The sequence below is a fragment of the Crotalus tigris genome, unplaced genomic scaffold (genome assembly GCF_016545835.1).
Source record: "Crotalus tigris isolate CLP2741 ecotype Arizona unplaced genomic scaffold, ASM1654583v1 scf7180000019078.1875890, whole genome shotgun sequence".
Classification (NCBI taxonomy): Eukaryota; Metazoa; Chordata; class Lepidosauria; order Squamata; family Viperidae; genus Crotalus; species Crotalus tigris.
In genome coordinates this window covers 1,639,227-1,651,983 of record NW_024097364.1, presented here as the reverse complement: position 1 = coordinate 1,651,983, position 12,757 = coordinate 1,639,227, and positions in this window count along the sequence as shown.

The window sequence follows — 12,757 nt, the reverse complement described above, 5'->3', positions numbered from 1 at the left end:
AGCGAACATCTAGAGGCAAACAAAGTCATTACTAAAAGCCAACACGGGTTTGTCAAAAACAGATCATGCCAGACAAATCTTATTGCATGCTTTGACCAAGTGACAAAATTAGTGGACCAGAGGAATGCTGTGGATATAATTTACTTGGATTTCAGTAAGGTATTTGACAAAGTAGAACACAACCTACTACTTGAGAAGATAGAAAAATGCGGGTTAGATAGAATCACCACCAGATGGATCCGTAGCTGGCTGACCGGCCGTACTTAGTCTTTGGTCCTCAATGGAACCGCATCTACATGGAAGGAAGTGTGTAGTGGGGTGCCCCAGGGCTCTGTTCTGGGTCCAGTGCTCTTCAACATCTTCATCAAGATCTGGATGAGGGGATAGATGGGGAACTCATCAAATTTGCAGACGACACCAAACTGGCAGGAATAGCGAACACTCCAGAAGACAGGCTTAAGATACAGGATGATCTGGACAGACTTGAACACTGGGCGCTATCTAACAAAATGAAATTTAATGGTGAAAAAAGCAAGGTTCTACATTTAGAAAAACCAAATGTATAGGTATAGTATAGGGGGTACCTTGCTCAAAAGTAGTAACTGTGAGAGGGACCTCGGAGTCCTAGTGGACAATCAATTAAATATGAGCCAGCAGTGTGCTGCAGCTGCCAAAAAGACCAACACAGTGCTAGGCTGCATTAACCGAGGGATAGAATCAAGATCATGTGAAGTATTAATACCACTTTACAATGCCTTGGTAAAGCCACACTTGGAATACTGCATCCAGTTTTGGTCATCACGATGTAAAAAAGATGTTGAGATTCTAGAAAGAGTACAGAGAAGAGCAACAAAGATGATTAGGGGACTGGAGGCTAAAACATATAAGGAACGGGTGCTGGAATTGGATATGTCTAGTTTAACGAAGAGAAGGACAAGGGGGGACATGATAGCAGTGTTCCAATGTCTCAGGGACTGCCACAAAGAAGAGGAAGTCAAACTATTTTCCAAAGCACCTGAAGGCAGGACAAGAAGCAACAGGTGGAAACTAACCAAAGAGAGAAGCAACCTAGAACTAAGGAGAAACTTCCTGACAGTTAGAACAATTAACCAGTGGAACAACCTGCCTCCAGAAGCGGTGAATGCTCCAACACTGGAAGTTTTTAAGAAGAAATTGGACAGCCATTTGTCCGAAATGGTATAGGTATATTCCTGCCTGAGCAGGGGGTTGGACTAGATGACCTCCAAGGTCCCTTCCAACTTTATCATTATTATTATTATACACTAAAAATACGTAGTGCAGTGAGAATATTTGTAAGTGCAAGTTAATGTGAAGGCTTGAAACTCAGGAACCAGTGCCACTATGACAGATCCCAATGTTTATAATTAAATGTCCTAAAAACCTGAGAAAACTATTTAGTTGATAATAAACCTGGAAGGAGAAGGAATAACTTCTGTAATCTTACTTAACTTAGTAAAACAAAAGCCCAGAATGGTGTTATCCAAATCCTAAGATACACCATTTCAAAGCAAGGTAATGGAGAATAGGGTATATGATTATAAAAGAAATATAACTGTCCACAACAGGGTTATAAATTACAGATACCACTAAATCATTCCAAATGGTGTTTATTCTCTTTATGTTCAAAATATGAGTTTGGTAGGAACAATTTCATGCTTCTGGAATTTATGATGGCTACATTGCTAGTATGTGAACAAACGAAGAAATTTCAGCTAAAAAAGCAGGGCAAGCATTTTCCTTCCTGCTTATTTGCTGTAAACCACTACATTTTTCATTTTTGAAGTGGATAAGATTGTTCTTCTTGGATTAATTATATGATCCAGACAAATATTCAAATTGAGTCTGGTCCCTCCATCATTTTTTAAATATAAAATCTGGGAGATTTAGAACCAATTTTAGATAACATTTATTGTCATTTTTTCCTGTGGGCACAACGGCACACATTAAAAATGAAATTTAGTTGCTTCCTCTCAAAATGTACACATACCTAACACACACTTAAAACATACTATATACAACATATGTATACTATATAGAACATTTTAGTTTTCCATGTACTGCTGTTACCATACTGTATCTCAATCAAGTCCATGACTTAGCCCAGTGATGGTGAACCTTTTAGAGATCAAGTGCCCCAAAACCGCCTCGCCCCTGCCCCGCCCCGCCTCTCCTGCCCACAGGGCCACCCACTTCCATGGCCCACCACAGCAGATTGCCCAGGCAGCCCAGCAGCATCATGGTGGCCACACCCTCTGTCCGTGCTCCACAGCATCATCTGTATGCAATGGGGTGCGATGGCAGAGTCTTGTCCCTGCTGCCCGGCTGTCATGTCCTTGGCTGCGCTGCTCTGCGCAGGCTGCACCAGGGCGACTCTCCTCCAGGGGGGCTGCTGGTGAGGGCTGGGGCAATGGCAAGCATGCCCACAGAGAGGGCTCTTAATGCCGTCTCTGGCACCCATGCCATAGGTTCGCCACTACTGACTTAGGCTATTTTATTCATCCTCCCCACTCCAGTTACCAAGCTTGAGATAAGCTGTGATATTATGGTTTTAGATAGCTAACACGCATCATCAAACTAGACACCAAACACATGGGAGGATGGTGGTTCCAGAAGATGCCATTCAGTGAAATATGTATTCGGACCAACATACACAAATAGAATTTCTTTCACACCACACCATCGGCACTAAGTTGGTCACTGTTTCCAACATCTTTCCTGTGGGCCTTCACATTGTGTTATGCATGCATTTGCCCATATATGTGTATGACAGAAAGATAGGTGGGAATCTAAATCTCACAATAGATCTCCCAGAGGAAGGAGCTGAAACAGAATCCAACATCTTCTTGTGATGCTTCCCATAAACTCTCAATCTCAGCAAGTCCATGAAGAAAGTTTCCTTCTGTAGCCTTTTAACCATCAGAAAAAGAGCCCTCTTGAGCAGATGAGGAACTCCAAAGAGCCTAGACTCGAGAAAATCTGCTCCCTTGTTCCATTCCAGTTTATTTCCATTTTTTTTGCTACAAATCATTCTGACAGTTTTATAGAATAGAAATATGCAGGGAGGAAATGTGGAGGGGATGTTCGTTGATCTCAGAATAAGGGGAATACCAGCTTGCTAAATGGCTGGTTCACATATATGTCATTAAAATTTCCTACATCTGTCACCAGATATGTCTTTAATTAGGAACACTAATTAATAGTGTTGACAGAAGCCATAGCAGTGGGTTCTCTTCACGCTTTCAGGTGACGAAAATAAAATATGAGCAAAAAAGGAAAAGTGGAACAATAAATCACAGAAGACTGTGTCAGTGAATTTTCTTTCTTGCTTTTGCTCTCACTCTTGCTTTTCTTCTCCCTCCCACTTCACCTTCTCCTGCCCCCCCCCCCCAAATAGCTCCAAAAAGAAAGAATCAGATTTTCTTCCACTCGCCTGGCAAGTATGTGATAGCAATAGATATAATGCAAGTTTCATGGAAGATCATGATAAAAAGAGAACAAAGATGTTGTTTCCCATGTCTGTGGGGTTTTACCAATCATAAGACTATAAATATGGAAAGCCTTATGATTTATACAACCTAAAGAAGATGCTGGGTACTACATCCCATATGTCACCATTTTACTTACGCCATCTTAAACACAACCAACTTCAAATCTTTTGACCCTCAGATTAGTGCCATGGTGGCACCGTGGTTAGAATGCAGTATTGTAAGCAGATAGTCTGCAGATAGTCTGCAATTCGATCCTTATGGGCTTAGCCTTCCACCCTTCTGAGGTTGGTAAAATGAGGATTGTAGATTGTTGTGGCCAATAAGCTGGCCCTGAAAACCGCTTAGAGAGGGCTGTAAAACACTGTGGACTGGTATATAAGTCTACGTGCTATTGCTATTTTTGGTGTTGCAGCTCACCATCTTCTCAATAAGATCTCTATTAGATCCATTGTGCCAACATCATCTTCAAACAAGATAAAATTATGGAAATGACAGATTCCTTGAGAATAAGTACACAAACGATGGAATTATTCAGAGCTTAGATGTATCTACTCATCCCATGCAAGAAAAGATTGTGACTAATTATAATTGGCTCCAACTGAATTCAAATGTGGGCAAGAAAAAGAGCAAAGCCACTTATCATAAACTAGGGCAACAGCATCTCAGTATTCTTCATTTTCTGTGATATAATTTGCATTATAATTATCTGTTTGGGTGAATGAGTAGTTTTAGTTATTTACTTTATGGTCTGTAGAAATATAGTCACCCAGCTTTTGTCTTTCTGATAAAGTGTAACAAAAATGTTTTTAGCATTCTGCAATGAATTAGGTAATTTCTCTTTTCACTGTTATACATGTGCTGCTTTATTTCTCATAAACCAAGACAATGATTCTCCCTGATTATTTAGGGTGGGAGAGTGCAGAGAATAAACCCTGAAGAAATTCATCTTTGTCAAGCATTTATCAGAAATAGATAGGATGATATTCTGGTTTGAATGTGCTTTGATTAACATTTCCTGTTTGGTGCACATCATCATAGGTGGGAGAGTCCTTCAGATTTATCCGGTGACAATACCAGCAACAAAAGACAGTCACAATATTTGGAGGGCTCCCTGAATGCTTCCCACAAAATCCCAAAGGAAGATGTATCTGCTGCTTCAAAGCAATATGGGCATTTCAAATGGCAACTCACAGGTCCCCACTGCCATTACTAGATTACTACAAGAACTAAGGAGAGTCAGCACTGGCAGAAAAATTAAAAGTGTGAAAACTGATGTGAGTTTACATATATATTAGGTATAGTTGTTTTCTACTGTACCAATAATAGTTGAAGTTGGCTTTGCTTGTTTATTTTATTTTAGATTTTAGAAGGCTGTCTGACTCAGAAATGATTTTAGACAACTTACATACAGTAATTAAAAAGAGAAGATAAAAGCAATTAAAAGAAAGAAAAGAACATGGATTAAAAAAAATCATCCAGTAGCTGAGAATACCTTACAAAAACTTTCAAGGACTCAACAGATGCCCTAGTCCAGGGGTAGGCAACCTTGGCTCTTTTATGACTCATGGACTTCAACTCCCAGAATTCCTGAGCCAGCCAAGGTTGCCTACCCCTAGTCCAAGGTATGGAATCAAACAATGTTTTTAAACATTTATGGAACCCTTGTAAGGTAGGACCCATCTCATGGAAATGCAGACGGGAGGCATCATGACAGAGAAGGTGCATTAGGAAACATTATTTAACTGAGGAGTCCCAGGCTGTCTGATCTTATTGGAAGGGTGAAATCATTGAAGACAGGTGGTCCTTCAAATAGCCAGGCCTTATGCCATGAAAGGTTTTATAAGAGACAACCAGCAAACTGAATTCCAGATAGATTGGCCTATTATAATGTATGTATTTCTGTCCACACCACTGCATTTTGGATCAGCTGCAACTTCCAGATGGTCTTCAAGGGCAGCCCCATATACAGTGCATTACAATTGTCCAATCATGGGGTAACTACAATGTGAGTGATTGTCTGAAGGGTCTTCCATTGTTGGAATGGGGGCAACTAGTGCACAAGATAAACCTGTGCAAAGGTCCTCCTGGCTATAACTATTTTTTGAGCAGTAGCTGTGGGTCCAAGAGAAACCCCAAGTGTCTTTGAAACAGGAAGTGCTACTCCATCCAATGTTAAAGATGAGAAATTCCTGGATCCAGGAGTTTCTAAGAGCCACAGCCACTCAGTCTTGACAGAATGACCCTAAGCCTGTTCCTTCCCATCGGACACAAGTAGCCTCCATATATTGAATTGGGCCTCAGTTAAACGGCCCATTGGATCCTCAGTGAAAACCAGGCTTCCACAATGGAAGAAAGTCTGGAAGAAATCAGAGAGAGATCTTTCTACGCATTGAGGGTAATATTTTCCAATACTGTGCCACAGCTGCCTTGAAGCAAAAGGTAGACCCAGTGTCTAACCATAATAACTTAGGACAGACCTATGATTACCATGAACTCCCAAGATGCCCATCTCTCAACATTGCCAGGCAGAAATTAAAGTTCCTGAGATTTCCAAAGCCAGTCCAGTGACAGACTCCAGCAGCTCAAGCTTGGGATGATGTTGCACATCAGGGAGGGCAGTACTGCAGCAATACTTCCATTTCTTTAGCTCTGTTATTTCATCCTATCAACTTTATTAGTCTCAACATAGTGAGAAGGCAAGAGGGCATCTGAGAAAATCAACAAAACCTCTGAAAGAGTAAAGTCCTTGCCAGCATTTCATTATTGATAGCAATAAATGTTATAACCAAGTGTTCATTTTTATGACTGTAAAGCATAACGGGCTGTTTCCAAGTGGAAGCTGACTTTCAATCCAGCTTCCTGAGAATAAAGCAATATTGCCTGGAATATCTGTCCACTGACTACAGCAAAGGATCAGCTGCCTCTTGCCAAGCTCAGCTAGTGATGGGTGGCCTCTTTTCAGCATTGCCAGCAGCAAAATGGAGGCATTTCCTCTTCTGAAATGAAGGCAGTGAGGCCTGCCATTCAGGAGAGATGAGAAGTTGATATTTCTGTAAACCAGTTTTCTCTAGGCTGATACCCTCCAAATACTTTGAACACCAAACATAATGAGAAAAGGTGGTTCAAGAGAGGTATGGGCATCAAGTTGTGGAAGACTGTAGTCTTTGAAGGTTGCATTCTGATGAACTTGATATTGGTTTTTAAGAACCCGGTGCAGGTTTTTCCAGTTCAGCATGATTTAATGCAGGGGCCCCCAACTTATGGGTCACGGCCCGGTCCCAGGCTGTGGGCTCTTGGCCAGCGGGCCACAAAAATGGCTGGCTGGTGTATGCGTGAGTGGGCGTACATTCCCCCCACTCGCACTAGTGCCAAGGGCCCCATTTGTGCATGCACACAGGTGCGAACAGGGCCACTAGCACCAGGCAGGTGTGCATGGGCCGTTTGCACATACACACTGTGCCAGCACATGTCGCATACATGAACAGGGCCTCTAGTGCTGTGCCAGTGCATGTGGCCCTGTTCGCATGCACGCATGTGCACACGCATCAATTTGAAAGCTGCTCTCCTTCCCTCTGGGCTGTAAGCCCAGAAAGGTTGGAGACTTCTGACTTAATATGGCTGGGGTTTTTTTTTTTGTTTGTTATGAATGGGAATCCCATCTTATCTTCAGCAATAAGCTGAGCATTAGAGCAGTGTGTCAGAACTCATCAGTTCATTTCAAGTCTAGTAATGCAGTTCCTAGGCAGGGTGTGTAAAGTTACAAGACAGAGAGATAATCTTATGGCAACCGATAGCCAGTTTGAAAGAAAATTCATCTACAGAGAAATAATATATATTAGTATAAATAAAACCATGCAGCATGACTCTCTATGAAGACTAAAATTTAAAAACTATGTCTGAAGATTAAAAACTAGTTAAGAAGGGGGGAAGGGGAAAAAAAGAGAAAAATAATAAAATTGATGATAGGTGAAATCTAAAACCTATTTTTTAATGCATTGGTCATGTGATATTTTGCCTTGCCACATCTGTTTTCTATTCCTCATTTGGTCTTTTTTATAGGCCAGTTTTGTCTTTTTGGTATCCAGTAAGTTGTCATGGTCTACTAGTGCAATTTCTTCAGAGCCCTTCAGATGCTCTTCCAAAGACCTTTTTTCTTCAACTGTCTGGTGTGCTTGCAACATTGCATGCACACCTATACCTCTTGATAAGTAGAATCTGTCAACATTTATGTGTGGATGAAGAGCATGATTTATTGTTATTATTTTTCTGATCTTCCTATCTGTGGCTTCTAGTTCAGCTTGAGTCCACTCCACTGTTCCAGCTGTGTATCTAATAACTGGAATTGCCCAGGTGTTAAACCCCTTGATAGTATTTCCTCCACCAAATTTGGACTTTAAGATCTTCTTCACTGTTTTATATTTGCTACTAACCTTTTTTCTAACTTCAGTGTGCTTGATGTTGTCATTATTATTATGACTGGTCACACAGTCAGCCAAAATATATTTAGCATTGTTATTCACCTATCTAGTCTTTCCCAAATACTACAGGTTGTTTGATGTTGTTAAAAGTATGTCACAGGATGTAAGGTGTTTTTATTAGATTTTTATCCCATCTTTTTCATATATAACTCAATATGGTGAATATACCTAATTCTTGTGTTTTTCCCTCAACAACAGCTGTGTGACAGGCCCAAAATCATTCAGCTAATTTTGACGCCTAAGGGAGAACTAGAATTCACACCCTCCTGGATTCTAAGTAAGCACTTTCACAACTGCACCGAACAGGCTCTCTGTGCCATATTATTGAACAGCAACTAAGGGTCCCCATGTTATGTAGATGATGAAAAAAATGTGGTGAATGGTGAGAAGTAGCCATGTTGGATGAGACAAACATTTAGGGGTTTTAGCTTAAAATGTGGGTAAAAGACGTCATGACACATAAATAAAACCTGGTATAGAGATATATAGCATAGTATTAAAAATGGTTAAATATTTTTCTTCCATTCACTGGTATAAGAACTCAGGGTTATCCATTATAGAAATCTAAGAAGGCTCCGGACCAATTAAAAAAAATTATGTACTCAATATTCCCTTTTACAACCCTGTAATCCCTATTTGGGATAGAGTCGGGGTGATTGGATGGAACCAAGTGTTTACTGGCCAGATGCCCTTCCTGAAATCTATGTGGAATTCATAGCAGATATTTTTTTTACTTCATGGCTTAGAAAAGAAACATCTACCACTACTTAGGTTTGAATTCTCAAGGAGTATTCTCCTTTCCCAAGGAGAAGCGACTCGATAGCCATAAAGCGGTTCCGGAATCAAAGGCTCCATTCTTACCTTCTTAATTATCTACTGTCTGCTGCTCATCAACAGTCTTATGAAGTTCTGCATCAGCACCAGCAGACACTTCCAAAAAGATAAACCTTTTTTGTTCATAATGGCAGGGAATCAAAGGAATATTTGCTAAATGCACTGGGGGGGGGGGTGTCTCGAAAGGAGCCTGAATCCACTTTACCTTATTTCATTTAGACTTTCTGGGGAAGAAATATTTTGACACTGACTTGGGTTTAAGCAACCCCACAAATATTTCACTAAGATAAATGATTAATAATGAATTCAATCTTGAGACACACAAGTGATCTATCTTTCTCTTTTAAAAAAAATTTCATTCTTTGCAGTTAAAACATGGAAATTCTCTTAAAATGTAGAATCTGCATTTTAAATATCCAAGGTCAAAATTTTAACAAGAAAGGCTGCCAAATCCAGCCCAGAGCCCTGAGAACAGACTGTGACCAAACGGTGCTCCATAAATGAGAAAACACAAGGACACAACAAATGGAAGGTGGAGCAGATAGAGCTGAATAAGTTTTCTTCAAGCATAGAGGAATAGAGAGAGAACTTTGGAACCGCAGTTGAAGAAGTAAACTGGATGGAGGCAACCAAAGAAATAGTGTGAAATATATGTTTTGGAGCAAGGTCATAAGGATACCAGTGCTTGTGTTTATGCAGTGCTTATGTTTAAGTGGAGAATCCAATTATAGACTATGTCCAGTGACTTCAATCAAGATCTTAGCAAGGAGATATTTGTCAGGGTTCACTTGAGCACAACATTTTCCTTAAAAGGTGATACCAATAAACCTGCCAACTTAAAGCAAAAGAATTGAATTCAAAAAATCAGCATAGAAGAAAACAGATGTTGGCCTTACCACTCCCAGGTAGAGGATTCTGTCCTGGAACCTGAGGCTTCAGCAAAAGTGATGATGGCATGTGGAAGGCATGGGAGTGGATACTGGATGGGGAACATACATGCTGGATGATGAAGTTCTGAAAATCTGACACCATAACTTAAGGCATTTCAGCTTTAGCTGCACACTGAGAAAAGACAAATGAGACTTGCAGAATTAAGGTCCCCTCAGATGGGTGAACGTCCACTGGAATATCTACTGCAATAGTCATAGGTCAAGTAGACTGACTGTGACTCCCCCCAGAATGAACCTTACAACTACAGTTGAATTCCTCTTGAATTCATTATACTTTCACTGCCTTTTGATGATTTAATCACTGTTATTGCCTGACTACTTGTAACCCAGACAAAATGTACTATCAAGTCATTGTTAACTCTTAGTGACCGCATAGATTTTCTTTATGATCTTTAAGTATCTAGGATATATATGCTTCATATTACCATTAGCCTTATAGGCTTTTTTGGCATCTTGGAATCTTTGGTAAATTCTGTTATCCTGATACTTCTCTCTGTTTCGAAGTGGGACATTCATGTATACAATCATGTTCCCTAAGTGACAATCAAATAAAAGTGCTGGAATACTGAATATGTTGTTCAAGGAACATTACAACAGGTTAAGAATATACTGTAATAGGAGTATTGCAAAGACATAGTTGTCAATTGATTTAAATTCCTGTCTCTTGCTCTCATCATCATTTAGGTAACTCAAACTGGAAACATAATGATAGGATGTCATTCCTAATTGGATGTGATCCATGGTACTAACTCATAAAGTGAAAGAGACAACAGCCAGGAAATAAAACAGCACCTTCATTTGAAAGTTGTTGGCACTAAATATTTTCAATATCACACTAGCTATGTCTTTTTAAAGGCAGCAACAAGTACTACCCAACAAAAAATCATTATTTCTAATTTTAAAGTCACAATAGAGGATCTATAATAAGGTTTGTCATAAAACTAACTAGGAATCAAACCCATAAAACAGAATAGAACATAGAATCCACAAGTCACCCTAACAGCAGGCAATAAAGAAAAAAGCCATCCACATCCAAATAGATTATAGCAGTAAAAGAAACATTTGACAGATAGTAATGGCTAACAACACACCGAAGAGGATTTCTCTCACCTCTGGATAGTTAATTGAACAAATGGAGGATTTCTACCTAGGCAGAGAAGCCATTGGATCAACATTTTGGATTCTGTAGCTATGACTTAATCATCTGCACTTGGCACTGGCAGGACATCAAGAGAAAAATCCCATAGAAAGCGACAGACTGTCCATTTGAATTAAATTCTAATTCACAATTGTCTTTGCAAGGCTTCCTCCTGAACTCATAAGCAGGAAAAAAAAGAGGTTTTGGAAACACTTACTCCCCCCCCACTTTAAAAAAAAAAAAAGAAAAGTCAGTAGCCCTTTCCATTCACTGCATGGTAATTCTGCTGCAGAGTGTCTCTCCTACCTTTTTCTTAAAATGTGTAATATTGTAATTATAGATTATACATCCTTGTGCACTTTCAGAGCTTAGTAATATAATAATGCAGAGAAGTCACTCTTTTGCTTTGGGAGAGAAAGTGATATTACCACAAATCCCATAAAATAATCTGCAGTCAAATAGGATTAAAGAATAGCCATAATACCAAGAAGTTCCACGGCATAGAATTAAATAGATGTGGGCATTATTCTCCCTATGTTCACAGGGGTTAGATCAGCAGTGCAGAAACTGCACCTCTGGGGCTATATGCAACCCTCCAATAGCCTGAATAGAGTTGTGTTAGGAAACAATGTGCTGTCAATTTTGCAAGTGCTTAGATTCCCCAGACATTTTCACTTTTATAAAACAGTGATCAATGGACCCTGGTCCTCAGGGCAAAGTAACTGGTGCATTCTTGGACCAAATCAATGAATTTTCAACTGTGCTTTGGAGAACCCTAGAAATTAGTCTTCTTGGTGGTAGCATAGAATTGATTTGCCATTGCTTTCTTGAAAGATCCTTCTTCACTACCCAGTCTAGTCTATACTTAGATGGTCTTTCTGCCCAAGAAGGATTCCAATGACTCCTTCCTGAAGAGGACTCCAATTATACCATTCAAACTGATCAGACTGCTGGGTAAGAAAGTGGAGGGTCTAGAGCAGGGGTAGGCAACCTTGGCTCTTTTATGACTCGTGGACTTCAACTTCAATAGGATTTGAAGCCCACGGGTCATAAAAGAACCAAGGTTGCCTATCCCTGCTCTAGAGGCATGTCTAGCCACTCAGACTCATCCCTGAAAATGAGAAATTTGTGGAAAAGGCAGACATCTCTCTACAAACTGGACACAGCAAGGAAGAAACAATTACCAGGAAAAATGGAGCCCTAGAGAAGGAGCAACATCAGCATGTTCCTTGGAGAACAAAAAATGAGAGAAGACTATCCCTACCACCAGACTAAAAAATCAGCTTCATACTTTGCTCTGCAGATATCTGTAGAAGTCTTCCAGTAACACGGAGAAACATTGCTCAGACTGTCACACAGAAGAGGAGTCCATTGGGGGCTCAAAGAGGAAAAGACATGTGGTGGGGATTGGTGACACCACATTTCTCATAGGGACAGAATCAACAGTCTGTAGACCAGACAAGCTATCAAGTGAAGTATGTTGGTTCCCGGATGCAAAGATCAAAGACATGACAGAGAGCCTTGCCCAAACGGATCCAGTTCACTGATTATTATCTCTCTTTCATGTTGGGATGTTATTCTGTTATTCCGTCATTCCATCATTCTGTTATTCTGAATCTGTCAATCTGAAAAGAAGTGGTGAGAAGCAAGATACATTCAGATACAAACCAAGAGACGCAGCTAGCAAATATAAGGTCAGCCATAAAGGGCTCAGATGCTGTACACTAATGTGCAAAGTATCAGAAGCAAACAACGAGAATCTGTTCTAGTACAGGGCTTTTCAACTTTTTCACAGATTGTACCACTTTTAGGACATGACAATATTTGAGTACCACCAGGAGTTAAAAA